Genomic DNA, 16,911 nt, shown 5'->3' with positions numbered 1-16,911 from the left:
GAGTGGGTGGACCAGGAAACACCTGCAGTAATTTAATTAAGTAAGCCAGAAAAATAATATAAAGTATTATACACTTTATTTGTAGGCATTAAGAAAAGGTTGTTAAAACTGAGATTCATAAATGGCAGTCCAGAGGAGACTTTATTAAGGAAAAAATAATGACTAAAACCACTTTGCTCTTAGGAAAAGAAGAAAATCCTACCACGCCAAAAAAAAAAAAAAAAAAAGGATAATAATCTACTTAAGAATTTTTAATACAGAGACAATTTAGAGAGGCTCAGAGAAATAGATAGCTAGAGCATTAACATTTTTAAAATAGCATTTTAAATGACATTTTTAAAAACGGAGTTATTTGAATTTAACTTAAAGTAAACTTGAGATTTTCTTTAATCTTGTTATGTTGATCCATAATTTCAACAGAAAAATACACACACAATACCAAGGAGGCAATGGCAATGACAGCTTACACAACCTAGAAACACCACAGGTCATCTTACTTCAGGCCGTCATGCATACATTCTGTATTCTGCTGCAATAAGTTGCTCGCTTGTTCTCTGATTTCTCAGTCTTCTTACATCAATGAGATTGTTTTTGAAAACCTACAACATATTTATTATGAATTTTCAATACCTTGTAAGAAAGCCACTTTCTATGTGTAAATATTCTACCCATCTGTACTCATAACCCCCAACATATAAAAAGGAAAGAATAAAGGAGGAAAGGGGGAAAGAAAGAAAGCAATCCAGCATTTTCTATATCTTATAAAGCCCCAATTGTCAACTTGACAATAAGTTATCACTTCCAAGCTATTGAGGGTCAACTACAGGAATAATTTGTGAAGCATTGGATAACTACCCAAATGGTGAAACTAGAAATTGATGAGAGTAATTTAAACCATTGTCCCCCAAATCGTCCAGCCTGCTCCATGGATCCCCAATTCCTTTACCACCTACCATGCTCAGAGTCTCAGAGCAGTGCAGAATGGGGATCTGAAAGAGAATTAAAACCCCTACCTCTCCCTTTAAATCTCTGCCCTGCCTTATTTGTGATTGCTACTCCCTGTCTAGCCCCCTGTAGCTGCTATCTCCTTTTCATGTTCTTTACGCCCACCCCTTGGAGATCATCCCCTTCCTCATTACCCAAAATAAAAGCAACACAAAGTTGTTATGTGTAAAAATTTTAACTGGCCCTGGCTGGTGTGCTCAGTGGTTAGAGCAGCCGTGGGCAAACTATGGCCCACGGGCCGGATCCGGCCCATTTGAAATGAATAAAACTAAAAAAAAAAAAAAAAGACCGTACCCTTTTATGTAATGATGTTTACTTTGAATTTATATTAGTTCACACAAACACTCCATCCATGCTTTTGTTCCGGCCCTCCGGTCCAGTTTAAGAACCCATTGTGGCCCTCGAGTCAAAAAGTTTGCCCACCCCTGGAGAGCATTGGTCCAAGCACTGAAGGATTGTGGGTTCAATTCCCAGTCAAGGACACATACCTGGGTTGCAACACCTGGGTTCCAGGTTCCACCCCTAAGCCCGGTCGTCGGGGGTGGGGATGAGGCGTGGGGCACTCCCTGTGGTGTGTGCGGGAGGCACCTATTGATGTGTCTCTCTCACATGAATGTTTCTCTCTCTCCCTCCATCTCTTTCCACCTCCCTTCCTTCCACTCTCTCTAAAAATCAATGGAAAAAATATACTGGGGTCAGGATTAACAGGAACAACAACAAAATTAACAGAATAGTTAATGATAAAATACAAATCATTATAATATAGAACTGGAACCACTTTGAATTTTATGTAGGACTTTACTGTTCCAAAAAGTCACTTCCAGTCCTGGCCACAGGAAATCTTTTACTAACAAGTCCATCCTTGTTTAGACTTTGCTTCCATTTTGGTAGGAGTCTCCTCTCTTTTTTCCAGTTCTAGTGACAACCAAAGAAAAAACACACATTTTTAAAATGTGGTTCTCTCTAAATTGTCAAGGATCAAATTTCATAGTCAGGCCTCCATCCCCCATCAATTTTTGCATATAGGACAGTGGAGATATCAAAGTAGTGAGGGCTCACACTCGCATTAAAATTTACTTTCTTTCCTCTTCAAAAATAAATACAGGTTATGTGAATTGTTTTTTCTTTCATTGGGTATAATAATGACTGAGAATTCCAGAGCAAATTTACACACACACACACACACACACACACACACACACACAACAGGCATGCACATGTGCAGGAGGTATCCTAAAGTGGGAGAATCTTTCTTCTGGAGAAAAAAAAGAAAATAAAGCACCGAATTTGGTAAAAGATAGATCTGGGTTCAAGTCTAACTTTGTCACTTGCTAGCTATATGAAGTTGTTCAAACTTCTAATTGAATCCCTGAATCTCGGGTCTAATAACACCTCCCTCACACTACTATTTTGAGAATTATAAGAGACAATGAATAATGCAATTTTCCTACGGGATTTGAGCAATAAATTTTAGTTGTCCCTCCTTTTCTCCTGGAGCAAAATTATAGATGCCTGTGATTTCATCACTAACCTTTTTTCCATGGCTCTAATGCCATTTAATTTGTTAATATCTAAGGAAGCAGCTTTTAGGGAAAAAAGTATTAAATGGATGGCACATTTATTTTATTTACAAGGTCATCTTCCTTTCTTCTTTGTGTTTTTCTTTCCAAAATATTCCATTATAAAGCCCATTGAAAAACAGTATCAGAAATTTCTTAGTAATCTTAAACCTTGCTTTAGAAAACATTATGCCTCATTTTGCAGAAAGAATGTCAATATTTTTTAAAACCTGAAATTTACAAAAATGGGTACATATAAATTTAAAAAAAAAATTGTAATGCATGACCACCAAACTAAAACCTATTTGTAGTATCCATTTATGCCAAACGACTGAATCCCACCAGCCAAATGTGAATTGAGGCATTCTTCTGAAACATTTACAGAAAAGATGCTGACAACTCATGGCCCCTAAGGCAATGCAGTAAAGTTGAAATGACCTATTGGCTTAGTTCTGGGCTGTGCTTTGCCAAGAGAAGCTGCTGTAGAGGCTGCTTTTGTGGATTTTTTAAAGCCTTTTTACTTTATCTTAGTCAAAAATTCTAATCGAAATGTGCCAACTGAAGTGGCCAAAAAATTCTGGAAAAATCCGTAAATAAAATACAAACGCTGAAAAGTTTCTAGATGTTTAATACTGAAAATAATATAAATGTAGCTGATGTTAATATGTTAACTGGATAAGAAATTATATTTAAAACTTTAAAAGGGGCCCAGTCAGAGTGGCTCAGAAGCTGAGCACTGACCTATGAACCAGGAGGTTATGGTTCGATTCCTGGTCGGGGAACATGCCGGAGTTGTGGACTCAATCCCCAGCAGGGGGGTTGCATGAGGCAGCCAATCAATGATTCTCTCTCATCATGGATGTTTCTATCTCTCTTTCCCTCTTCCTTCCTCTGTGAAATCAATCAAAATATATTTTAAAAAATACTGAAAAAGGAGACTGATTACATAAATTATAATACATGCACATAAAGAAACATTTTGCAAAATATTTATAAATAGAAATGCTAATAGAGAAACATCATCCAAGACATGTTAATGAAAAAAGCAAGTTTAAAACAGTGGGTGTACTACTCTCACATAAACTTGCCAAAGCTAGATAAAGTGAAAGGGAGAATTTTACAAAACTTAAAATTTACCTTGAACATTATATATAGAAACTGTTTATTTCCCATCAACCTTATTTCCATTCTGTTAAGAGTTTGTGGAAGAACAGCTTAGGACCAGTCCGTGGCTGTTCCTACACACTCAGTAACCTGCTGCAGTGGGGGCTGCAGACCAGGCTTCAGGGGCAGGCCGAGCGCTCCAGGCTGCAGGAGGAAACTGTGAATGGGCACAGAGGGCACCAGCCTGCGACCTCAGGAGCGGGGGCAGTCCATTCACCCTGAAATTCCTCCTGGGTCACAGCCTTTTCAGCAGCGGCCTGCTCTTCCTTTTCGGTCTCTTCAGGTTCTCTGTAGAAGTAAAGATCGGGCATGACTTCCCACGGGTGGGCACGGGAGATGGTGCCACGCATGCGTAGCACTTCCCGGGCCAGCATCCACCACATCAGACCCACTGAGTGAGCCCCCTTGTTGTTGCAAGGGATGGCGATGTCCACATGGCGCAGAGGAGAGTCTGTGTTGCACAGAGCGATGGTGGGCAGGGTAACGTAAGACGCCTCTGTGAGAGGCTGGTGGTCAGCCGTGGGGCCAGTAGCCACCAGAAGTCTTGGCTCCCGGAAGGCTGCCTGCATCTGGCTGGTGAAGGTTCCAGGAGTGAAGCTGCCGGCAATAGGAGTGGCTCCAGTGGCTGCAGCGAACTTCATTCAGCACAGCTCGCTGGCCAGGATTCCTGGACAATGTGACACTGACGTCAGCTGGGTTTTCGATGGCAACAATGGCACGAGCTGCCAGCAGACGCTTCTCCCAGGTTCTCCTCAGATTGGCGATGTAGATGCCATCACTGTTCCTTTGTAGATGTGCTGTTCCATTTGGAAGTCAAGGTGGTGCCACCTAAGTGGGTTCCTGCTGCAAGGAATCGGACGACATCCTCTTCCTCCATTTGCAGGACATCAAGGGCTCCGGACATTGTGACAAGGTTCCCTTTAAGTTACGTGGGAGCCCAGAACAACGCCGTATGGAGCCCTCCCTGGGTAGCGCGGAAGCTTGAACCAATATTTTTAAGTAAAATAAACACTTATCAGAACTGAACTATAATGGCTATAGATATTGTTACACCATAAATCAAAAGAGACTTTTCATACTAGACTAAGAGTAATGCACAGTTGGATATTCTTTTAATACTATTGGTTCAGTTATTCTCAAAGAGAAGGTGTATAATTAACACTAAAGTAGAGCCCTTTTAGAACTGATTTTAAAAGAAAGAAATGTCAAGAGCTTATATTTAAATTATAATTATTACTAACCTACCCAGAACAAATTAAAATTTGCACTCCAATATGCATATTGGGTATTTTCCAGAATTGAAGAGCTTCAATATTTTCATTGATCTGATAATGCAAACAAACTTTTCTTGGCATTCCAAAAAATTTTTTTTAAATGTTCTACTTTCTCTTCTACAATCTAAGGAGAAGGGACCCTTCAAGTACTACAAAAACAGTGGAAAGTTATTAGTATAAAAGCTTCAAGATCTTTAAAAAAGAGCTACGCATTATTAATATGGAACAATCCTAAGTCGAGAGAACTTGATAGTTCATATAGAAAGCTTTAAGATTTCCATATTCATTGTCAACATCTCCTTTAGATTATACCTTTCATTTAATTTTTCATTCACTGTGTTTACCAAAAAGTGGACAATATAGACTACATGACCTTTAGTGAGAGAGAAAAATAAATATATAGAGAAACTTAAGCCAGAGGCTGGGAAGATATAAAAAAATTAAAGTGTAAGAGACTAGATTTACTATCCAACCTCCAGCTTGAAATAACAAAAGCAATACAAAACTGACAAAATATATGTAACAATGGCTTTCAAAATACTGGACATTATTCAATGAAGGAGAGTGATCCCAGAGAGAAAAGAAACAAACTATGTCATCCATACAATTGTCCTAAGTATATTGCCTTGAGGGAATTTCTAGTCCACAGAACTAATGCAAGGAACCCAAGTAGAGCCTGGTGGACCAGCTAGGTATAGATGGAACTGAGAATCTGGGGATATTAAGGTGGCTTGGAATTTTCAGGAAATTATTGGAGAAGAAAATGCTGAACAGAGAGAGAACAGTTCTTCCCTTCCATTCTCTCAACAGGTTAATGGATCAAAATATCCTTGTGTGAGTATTCACATACACACACACACACACACACACACACACACAATTAATATTATAACTCTACACTCAGGGCCAGCTCTCTAGAAGGGCCCTATGCTTGGAACAATACTTTGCTGTCACTGCATTGAAATTCTCAATAATTTTTGAACAAAAGAACCCATATTTTCTTTTAATACTGGACCCCACAAATTATGTAGCTGACCTTGGTACAGGAATCAAGACACTGTCGTATTGGTGCAAAGATAGAAAATTGGGTCATTAGATAAATATAGAAATAAACCCACATACACAATTGATTTTTGATAAAGGTGTGAAAGCAAGTCAGTGGGAAAAGGGTAGTCTTTTTAAATCAAGAATGCTAGAAAAGTGCAAAAATATATGCAAAAAGAAATGAACTTTGATCCAACTTCACAGATATGCAACATTAGCACAAATAACTCCAGGTGTAAACTAAACCTGAAAACTATAAAACTTTTAGGAGAAAACTTCAGAGAAATACTTTATCCTTGGGTCAGACAAAGATTTCTTAGCAACATTACAAAAAGATGATCCATTAATATATATATAGAAGACTTCATGAAAACTAAAAACTTCTCTTTGAAACAAATGAATGAGAACACAAGCCAGCAACTGGAAGAAAATATTTGTAAAGCATTAATCTGATCAAGGATGTATATTTTTATGTATAAAAAAATTCGCACAACTCAGTAATAGAAAAACACAACCCAATTATAAACTGGCAAAATATCTGAATGAAAAATTCCAAAGAAGATATAATATGTCAAGTAAGCACATGAAGAGATACTCAGTATCCTTACTATTAAAGAGTTGCAAATTAAAATCATATGAATGGCTGAAATTAAAAAGACTGACTATATCAAGTGTCGGTGAAGTATAGAGGGTTTGGAACTTTCATACCCTATTGGTGGTAATGTAAGGTGATACAAACATTTTGGAAAATAGCGCAGCCTTTGCTTTAATAGGTTAGCATATACGACTATATGCTCTATCCATTCCAATTTCAGATGCTCAGGTGAAAAGGAAAAGCATATGTCCATATAAAGCCTGGAACAAGAAGCTTCATTGCCCTTTATTCATCACATCTCCACACTGGAAAGAACACAAATGTTCAAGTGGTGAATATAAGTCAAATTGAGATAAGTCCATGTACCAAAACATCACTCTGTAATGAAAATGAATAAACTACTAATAGATGCAACAAAGATGAATCTTAAAAGCACTATGAGAAGTTAAAAAAAAATTGGGCATGAAATACAATATAAAATTCTAGACGATTAAAAGTACAGTTATAGAAAAGGCAGATCACTGGTTGCCAGGGCCCAGGATGTGGTGTGATAATATTAATTTAAAGGGGGCATGAAGAAACTTTTTGGGGGTGATACAAATGTTCTATATCATGATTTTAGTGGTGGTTACATGACTATACATATTTGTCAAAATTCATCAAATTGCACATTTCAAATCCCAGTTTCATTTTAAGTAAATTACTTCTCATTGAAGCTGACAATTTAAAAAAAATAGAAATGAAAATAGAAATTCATTTCTATTTTGTTTCCATAAGAATTGCAAAGCTGCAGTCAAAAAAAAAAAAGGTGGTACTACTTACCTTAGAGATAAAATGTTCTGTTTTCAATGATGTAAATTTTATCCATGAAAATCCATTTTATTGTTTATTGGTATGCTTTCCCTGTTAGTTCACTGTAAAAATACAAACGAATTTCTCTTTAACTATGTACCTGATGGTCTTCATAATCTTACCTGATATGTAGATGGAAGAGCGAATATCCATGCAAGAAAGAGGTAATACACAGACTCTAGAATTCACTTGACAGTCTCATCTGGCTTTCTGATTGCATTTTAAACAGTGTTGCACAAGACAAAAAACGATATTGATATTCTTTAGTTACTACCCTTCCACAAATAGTTTCTGGTTATAGCCATGTGGAAACTGTCTCTCCACAAATCTTGACTAATAGCCCTGAAGTCTTGACAAGGCTATTGTCCACCCTTGATCGACCTAGGGATGGTCTGCGATTCTGGATATCTTAGAATCTGGACTTTGAGGACCTTTCAGAGGAAACAGTTTTGTTAATAAATTTTGTGTAACTAGAATTACAAACCTGTAGATCTGTGGGAGGGAGGGGGAGATGGGGGAACGAGTTCTTTAATGTTATCTAATAGCACCTCCTAGTGTTTAGATATTAAAGGTTTAAAGATGGCCAAGTCTTTATTTTTCCCCAAAATCAGAGAAATCAGAATGATTCTTTTTTTGTGAAAAGTAAGACAATACAATAAGTGGATTTACAAATTATTTACAAGGAAGTAAACTGAGGGGGGTCTTGGTGTGAATCTGCTACTTGATTTCCAAAATAAATAGAAAAAAATATCTACTTTCAGGATAGTCCAAACTTTAGAAAACATAGCCAGAGTACATTGAGATTTTGTGTTTTTTTTTCATTTCTTAAAAGATGCCTTAGTTATTCTTCCTAATATTTTAGGCTCTTTTTTATCCTTCAGTCACAGTTTGCATTCAATATTACTTCGGGTTAGTTTCAGGTGTACCCACCTGACACCATGCATAGTTATTACAATACTATTGACTATATCCCTACACTGTACTTCGCATTCCTGTGACACTGGAATTTTGTTAACAGAGAGTTTCTTTTTAGCCATCCAGCCACCCCTAACCCCACATAGAGTGCTTTTTATTGAAAGAACTGAGCAGTGCATAAAAAACTAACAAATATGGTCTTGTCATCACGACAGACCCCAAAGAGAAATGAGGGCCTGTCTCATTAAAGTCACTCTGTGGCCAGATGCCACATTTTCAGGTGTTTTGTCATGTTGTCATTCTCAGCACAGCCTCCTCCAGCCTCAGCTCTACCACAGAATGAGGTGAGAATAATCCGCGGGTCCAAAGTGGTTATGATGATGGACAGGACAGCTGTCCCCAAGCTTAGGTAATCAACCTTTGAGGATAGATGCTAACCCTGCTTGTGCCCTGCAAGCTGGCTTCTGCAGCAGCTGGACCCTTTATCTCAGTCAAGTTCTGAGCAGTTATTCAGCATGGAGAAGGGTTAAGCCCAAGTTCAGCAGAAGGTAGGCAGTTATTTGTCAAGGCTGAAAGGCATGGTTTGCAAGGGAAAGAGCATGGCAAATTCAGCCATGCTTACTTACCGGTAATGATGAGGTGCTAAATTCAATGTCTCTTTCCTTATGCCTATCTTCCCTAGACTTCTGTTAAGGCAGTGGTTCTCAACCTTCCTAATGCCGCGACCCTTTAATATAGTTCCTCATATTGTGGTGACCCCAATTTCATTGTTACAAATTGAACATAATTAAAGCATAGTGCTTAATCACAAAAACAATATGTAATTATATATGTGTTTTCCGATGGTCTTAGGCAACCCCTGTGAAAGGGTTGTTCGACCCCCAAAGGGGTGGCAACCCACAGGCTGAGAACCACTGTAAGGTAACCAGCCACAGTTGGAAATGGAAAAAAACACACGCAGCACGTTTTGCTGAATCTCAATGACTCTGAAATAATTTGGAGGGGGGGGCGGGGCGGGGGTTGGAGAGATAAAAGTTAAAATGTTCTGAGCTTATCTGTGAATATCATTGATCCATGCTAGCCTTCATCCAATTCCATAGGTGACCCAGAAAGTCAATTGGAATTCATGTCTCCCATATGGATATTGAACAGCCAGATCAAGAGGGGAGGAAAAGCATCTATCATTGTTATATTAAAAAAAACAACAATATATCTGATTTCTCACTAATGTCATCTATCTGTAACTAATGGCTAACATGAGTCTTTTCCTTTTCAGTTTCTGCTGTTAGTATATCATTGAAATACTCTTTCACTCTACTGGAGAACATCAGCAGGTGCTTTTTAATTATTCAAACTCCTCTGGAAACCAAATTACTTAATGTAATTATATCAGGATAAAACAATTTGCTAATAAAAGCCATTTACAGTTCTTAGGAAATTTGACACATATATTTACCACTTTGTAAAGGGACAGAGTTGATTTTTCTTTTTGATTCATTTCTATTTTGTTTTCCATAAGAATTGCAAAGCTGCAGTCAAAAAAAAAAAAAAGGTGGTACTGCTTACCTTAGAGATAAAATGTTCTGTTTTCAATGATGTAAATTTTATCCATGAAAATCCATTTTATTTTGCTGTAGTTTCACCCAAGTGCATAGATAATGAGGGTTCCCCGTGTCATCTCTGGTAGAGTAAATAAGGGAAGAATTTGTTCTTACTGAAGTAAAAGAGCATCTTAGAGCTGAAAATAAACAGATGTAGATACCAAACATAAACAGCCAAGCAGAGCGTGAAAGAATGCACAACTACTGCTATGAAAGAAAAGTAAAAATAAACACCGTAATTTGCATGCCTTTAAAAAATTTCATTTTCTCTTAAAACGCTGGACTCTTATGAAGTTACTTTTCTAATTATCCCTGATTTTGAATAAAAGGGGAGGTGTTTTGGACGAAAAATTTAAGGACCACTTTTTTAATATGGAAACCTGCACAATTTCATACTTGAGCCAGCCAGTGAAGTACCCAGGAACCTTTACAACTTCAGAAAAAGCCTCCAGCTAGCATGCATGCCCGCCTCGGTATGTAAAGGCTGCTCTTGGCTAGGATTTGACTCTGGGGAAATTATTCTGAAAGAAGCAAGTTTGGGAGGTCTAAGCACACACACACATGTAACACAGCAACACATTTGCTTTCCTGGTGCAATGAAAGAACAGCTGCACATTGCTCATGGCCCTCAGTGATGATCTATGTGGACCAACAAACTCTGCTTTTTATATTAGTATTCCTGCAACTGACAACAAAGTGCTGTTTAAAGCAGCTACAACAAGGCAGAAAGTAGAGCTCTCATGATGCAAACAGCTGACACATTCTTCAAAATTTTTTAATCTTATTTATCTACTTTTTTATTGAAATATAACTGGCATACACTGATATATTAGCTTCATATGTATACTAGAGGCCTAGTGCATGAATTCGTGCAAGAGAAGGCCTTCACAGCCCTGGCTGCTTCCTGGCCCCACAACCGCCCCACCCACCCACCCCGCCTACTGGTCGTTTTGGAAGGTCTTTCTGGAAGGTCGTTCTGGAAGGTCGTTCTGCCATCCGGTCTAATTAGCATATTAGCTCTTTATTATATAGCATTAGTGATTCGACATTTGGATGCATTGAAAAATGATCACCAAAGTACAATAATATTGGCTGTACTCCCCAGGCTATATAGTCCATCTCCATGACTTACTTATCTTATAATTGGAAGCTTGTGCCTCTTGATGCCCTTAGCCCATTTCTTCTCTCCCCCTTTCACCCCCACCGTCTGGCAACCACCATTCTGTTCTCTGCATTTATGAGTCTAGTTTTTGTTTTGTTTTGTTGTGTGCTTTGTTTTTGAAATTTCGCATATAAGTGAATTCATGCAGAGATGACTGTGGGGATCAACTGACCTTCCAAACACACGACTTTTCAAAAATAATTTGTTTTTAGTGTAAACCTTGTAGAGCCTATCAAAAATAGAACTATTTATTTTTTAAAATTAGCCCCTGTCTCATTGAGAATTGTTATTTCTCATTAAACATTGAACTGATCTGCTATTCTTTTTTTATGTCTTAGTTAAGATTGAAATGTGCTTGTCTCAATCACTGCTTTCATAAAGCTCTGGTGTTTTACTTTTCAGCCAGTTTCTCCTCATAAATATAAACTAGTCCCCCCTTACTCACAGAGGATATGTTTGGACCCCAAGTGGGCCCCCCCCGAAACAATATTAAAATTCTTTCTTTGTTGGAATGAAATGCTATATATACTATGATTTTTTTCTTATACCTGTGATATACCCGTGATAAAGTAAAATTTATAAATGTGTCACAATAAGAGATTAACAACAATAACATAATTAAATAGAACTATAACAATAATTGTAATAAAAGTTATTTGAATGGTTCTCTCTGTCAAAGTATTTTATTGTACTTTACCCACCTTTTTACTTATAGGCAGCACACTGCATAGCTTCTCCTTGGCCTTATTGAATAAAATAAGGGTTACTTGAACACAAGCAATGCGATACCACAACAGTTGATCTGATAACCAAGACGGCTACTAAGTGACTAACGGGTGGGGAGGGACTACAGCATGGAGACCATGGACAAAGGGATGAGTCACATCCAGCGCATGACTGAGCGAGATTTCATCATGCTACTCAGAATGTTGCTTATTTCAGAGATTTTCCATTTAATATTTTTGGAGGGTAAATAGAACCATAGATCAGAGGGAATAAATGTGTTTTTTTCTCCATCTGTTCTAATGTTGGCCAACTAGAGAGGTTCTTTTGGTTCCTTCTAGGTTATCTTGAAGAGATGCTATATATCATCACACTTCACTGAAGCCATGTAAAAATATCCTGGTCAGATCACTTAAAAATTTAGTCACAGAGAGCCTTAGACACTGGTCTTCAAGCCAATGACAGCCCATGACAAAATTAACATTGCTCTTTTACAAAGTAATAAACCAAAACAAAATAACAACTAAAATAACCAAGGAAGGAAAACACAAATTTTTATACTGCTGAATTTATTCAATTTGGGGAACTGAGCTTGAGTCTGACAATACGTCTTTCAATTTCTTAAATTAACTTATTGGGATGACATTTGTTAATAAAATTATGTAAGTTTCAGGGGTAAAATTCTATAATACATCATCTGTATATTCTATTGTGTGTTCACCATCCCAAGTCAAGTCTCCTTCCATCACCATTTATTTCCCCTTTAACCTCTCCTACCTCCCCCTAACCCACTTTCCCTCTGATAATCATCATACTATTATCTATCTTACCATTTTTTTGTGTGTGGTTAAAATGCTTTCTTTATTGAAATGAAAGTGATTTTAAATGGTAATTGTTTTTAAGGGTCCTATTTGGTACAATAAAAATTCTGTATAAATTCCAGAATTCTGTGAACTTCTGCTGGTATATGAAGTTTAAAAATCTGATCTAATCTAAAACAAGCAGTCCCTTGACTCTCTAGGGTGTCACAACCGAAGAAACAATGAATAAGTGGTGCCAGATGTCTTCCATGCTCCAGTAAGGAAACTTTCGCATTAACGTTCAGATAGGAATTGCTTAAATTTACAATACTCAACCAAATATTATATGATTATTCATTTTCTTATTTTAAAACTTTGTTCAAGTTACTCAAAATAATCACCCTTTATTTTTGTTTCTAAAATCTTGTGTTTTCTATTAGTTTGCTCATCAAACTTTTATAATAAACTAGAGGCCCGGTGCACAAAAATTTGTGCACTGGTCAGGGGGTGGGGGGTTGTCCCTCAGCCCAACCTGTGCCCTCTCACAGTCTGGGACCCCTCGGGAGATAACCACCTGCTGGCTTAGGCCCGCTCCCCGGGTGGCAGATGGAAGGCCCAGATTCCGTGCTGGGTTGTAGATGGCAGGCCCTCTGCTGCGCCGCCCCGACCCGCTGCCCGCCGCACACAGCTAGCCCAGCGCGTGGTGGGGCGGGGCTGGCGGATCACAATCCACCACGCCCCGCCCTACCAGTCTCCAGGCCGCGTGCAAGGACGGCAGGCCCGGCAGGTGGCAGGGTAGGCGGCGGCTGGTGGCAGGGCGGGCAGATCGCACTGTGCCGCCCGGCCTGCAGTATGCAAATTTAACGGCCATCTTTGTTGGGTTAATTTGCATACTCTTCTGATTGGCTGATGGGCGTAGCGAAGGTACGGTCAATTAACATCTTTGTCTTTTATTGGTGTAGACTAGAGGCCCTAACCGGTTTGGCTCAGTGGATAGAGTTTCGGCCTGCAGACTCAAGGGTCCCAGGTTCGATTCTGGTAAGGGCATGTACCTTGGTTGCGGGCACATCCCCAGTAGGGAATGTGCAGGAGGCAGCTGGTCAATGTTTCTCTCTCATCGATGTTTCTAACTCTCTATCCCTCTCCCTTCCTCTCTGTAAAAAATCAATAAAATATATTTTTTAATAAATAAATAAATAAATAAATAAATAAATAAATAAATAAATAAATAAAAATAAAAATAAAAATATAATAAACTAGAGACCTGGTGCATGAAATTCATGAACTCGGAGGTGGGGGGGTGGGGAGAGGCATGGAGGTTCCTCAGCCTGGCCTGCGCCCTCTGGCAGTGTGGGAGCCCTCGAGGGATGTCCAACTAATGGCTTAGGCCCACTCCCTGTGGGCCTAAGCAAGCAGTAGGACATCCTTAGTCCTGCTGTGGAGGCAGGAGAGGCTCATGCCACTGCTGCTGTGCTCGCCAGTTGTGAGGCAGGCTTCTGGCTAAGCAGCGCTCCCCCTGTGGGAGCGCACTGACCACAGGAGGTAGCTCCTGCATTGAGCGTCTGCCTCCTGGTGGTCAGTGCACGTCATAGTGACCGGTCCTTCTGCTGTTTGGTCGATTTGCATATTAGCCTTTTATTACATAGGACAACGGGTATTAGAAAGATAAATTTCATCTTGGGAACTCCCAAACCAGTATCTATCAGTAGAGTTAGAAGAAATATATTCAGTTGGGTTGGCAGAACTTGATTCAGGCACAAAGACCTCAATTTCCTAGGAGAATCACTGGTCCCCATAACAATCCTTCCACTTATTACTGGTGACATCGGGCATCTCATCACTTTCCTACACCTCAGATTCTTCTGCCTTTCAATGGAGGCCACACAACTAACCCTGACCCTCCTCCCAAGAGGATGTGAACTGAGGTTTACCTTATAAAATTGCAGCAATTGTTTTGATAGAATTTTAATTCTAGGTTTCAGGTCAATGCATGTGATTTAAATGCTAAAAAGGAAAATAACTACTTTCAGGAATGACTTTCCACAGATGGAAGCCCCAGCTTAGTATTTTGATGATTATAGGTAGCAGGCTCATGAGGAAACACGGAAACCATTGAATGATGACAATTAACATAGGCTTCTCCATAATCTATACTTTAAGCTAATATAATTGATGTAGTTATATATAAACTCATGCTGCATCTGCAAAGCTAAAAACACAATAGGAAAATCTTACATCATCATTATTTTACTAAATCTGTGGATATTTCTTTGTTTGCTTTGCCTCATGAGATTGCATTTTAGCTTTTGGATCCAAGTGTTATACACTCACTAGCTGGCTTTTCTATGTTCTGCAATTCTCTGAGTAGCCTCTATTAATCCAGATTCCTCAAGGGCCCTAAAACCATTAGATCCTTGAAATGGGAGGAGTCGTTCTTTAGCGAGCCTTGCAGAGAATACACATTGCATTGCTATCCACAGATCAGAGAAAGATGTTGATTTAAACCAGATGTATATGTAGGTTTGTTTGGGTCTAACACTGTGGTGTGATTATCAATTTATCCCTAAAGAGCAGCAGCTAGAATTTAGAATTTTCTTTCTCAAAACTGCCAACTTAAGAGCCATAGTCTAATTCTGTATTACTAGGAAAGAGAGGATAACAGTGTAAAGACTCACACAGTCATGGATATAATAAGGTGAAGAGACATAACATTATCTCTGATGAAATGTCCATTTTTAAAGTACTTGAATGCAAACTGAATAAAAATAGGAGTTTAAAAAGTTTTGATCCTTTGCATGTATTCTACACAATCACTATAAATATTAAATAAGAAGCTGAAATAAAAATAGGTTTAAGAATAACTGAAGCCCTATCCAGTTTGGCTCAGTGGATAGAGTGTCGGCCTGCAGACCGAAAGGTCCTGGGTTTGATTCTGATGAAGGGCATGTACCTTGGTCACAGGCTCCTGCCTGGCCTGTTTTTTATTTTGTCCTTAAAAGGTTTTTTCTCTATAAAGATTCTCACAGTTTGGATATTGGTGATTGGATCCTCACAGAGTAGTTCAACATATCCTCTCGCTGCTAGATTATTTGTAAATTGGATGTGGGATCCAGGTACTTTACCAGATCCTGGCGTTTGATAACACTCTAGGTCAGTGATGGCGAACCTATGACACGCGTGTCAGAGGTGACACGTGAACTCATTTTTTTGGTTGATTTTTCTTTGTTAAATGGCATTTAAATATATAAAATAAATATCAAAAATATAAGTCTTTTTTTTACTATGGTTGCAAATATCAAAAAATTTCTATATGTGACACGGCACCAGAGTTAAGTTAGGGTTTTTCAAAATGCTGACACACCGAGCTCAAAAGGTTCGTCATCACTGCTCTAGGTAGTGGTGCATTCTTTCAGCAGAAGGCACATAATGTCTAGTTGTCTCTCTTTTGGAGATGTTAACAGCCATCAATGCCCAGTACCTACATCTTAAAGGGTTGTACAATGGCAGTGTCCTTTGTTTTACTTTACATTCAAAACTTTCTAAAGTCAACTTTATTAAAATAAATTTACCTACAATAAAAATCACCAATTTTAAATTGCAGGTGACTAAAACAGCCTACCGAAATGCAAGTGCATGGTTGTAGCATTTCCTTGGGTTCTTCAGTTCTACATGTAAATGAAACCATTGTATATACTCTCATTCTTTCCCCTTTATTTACAGAGATCAACATAATGACCATAAGTTTTCAAGGAATTAATGAAACGTGGGGAAAATGTATCTCTTTTCTTGTTCATTGACATCACTGGTAATCCGCACATAAGTAAGAGTGACCTTAACTCTTCAGATTGAAATATATATTTCTAGATCTCTTTGACATATATAACTCATAATAGTTTGCAAAACCCTTTTTACCCTTGTTTTCTCAGTTTGGTACAAATAACCAGTCATAAGAAGGCAGAGTAGATATTAATGCCTTGAGCTATATTTGAATCTGGGTGCAGGAGAACCAGGGAAGGGGGAAGAAGAGAGGAAAAAGCTGCAGAAATGAAATAAACATGCATGTATATAACATTCTGGCAAAGCTGATAATCTCAGTTCTAAATTACTGAAATTAGTTTGAAAAAAACCAACATTCTATTTTTTAAGTTTTGAAGAGTCACAGAGCAAGGGCCAATAAAAATATGTGGAAGACTAGTTACAAGCAACAACAAATTCCA

General features: G+C 38.4%; 1 pseudogene; it reads right to left on the bottom strand.

Annotated features, from left to right (window-relative positions):
• Positions 1-3,779: 3,779 nt before the first annotated feature.
• LOC118651284 lies at positions 3,780-4,632 on the bottom strand (annotated as a pseudogene).
• Between the last annotated feature and the right edge of the window lie 12,279 nt (positions 4,633-16,911).

Source organism: Myotis myotis, unplaced genomic scaffold (genome assembly GCF_014108235.1).
Source record: "Myotis myotis isolate mMyoMyo1 unplaced genomic scaffold, mMyoMyo1.p scaffold_m19_p_3, whole genome shotgun sequence".
NCBI classification, from domain to species: domain Eukaryota; kingdom Metazoa; phylum Chordata; class Mammalia; order Chiroptera; family Vespertilionidae; genus Myotis; species Myotis myotis.
Note: the sequence above shows the minus strand (reverse complement) of the source record. Positions and strands in the feature narration are given on the sequence as shown.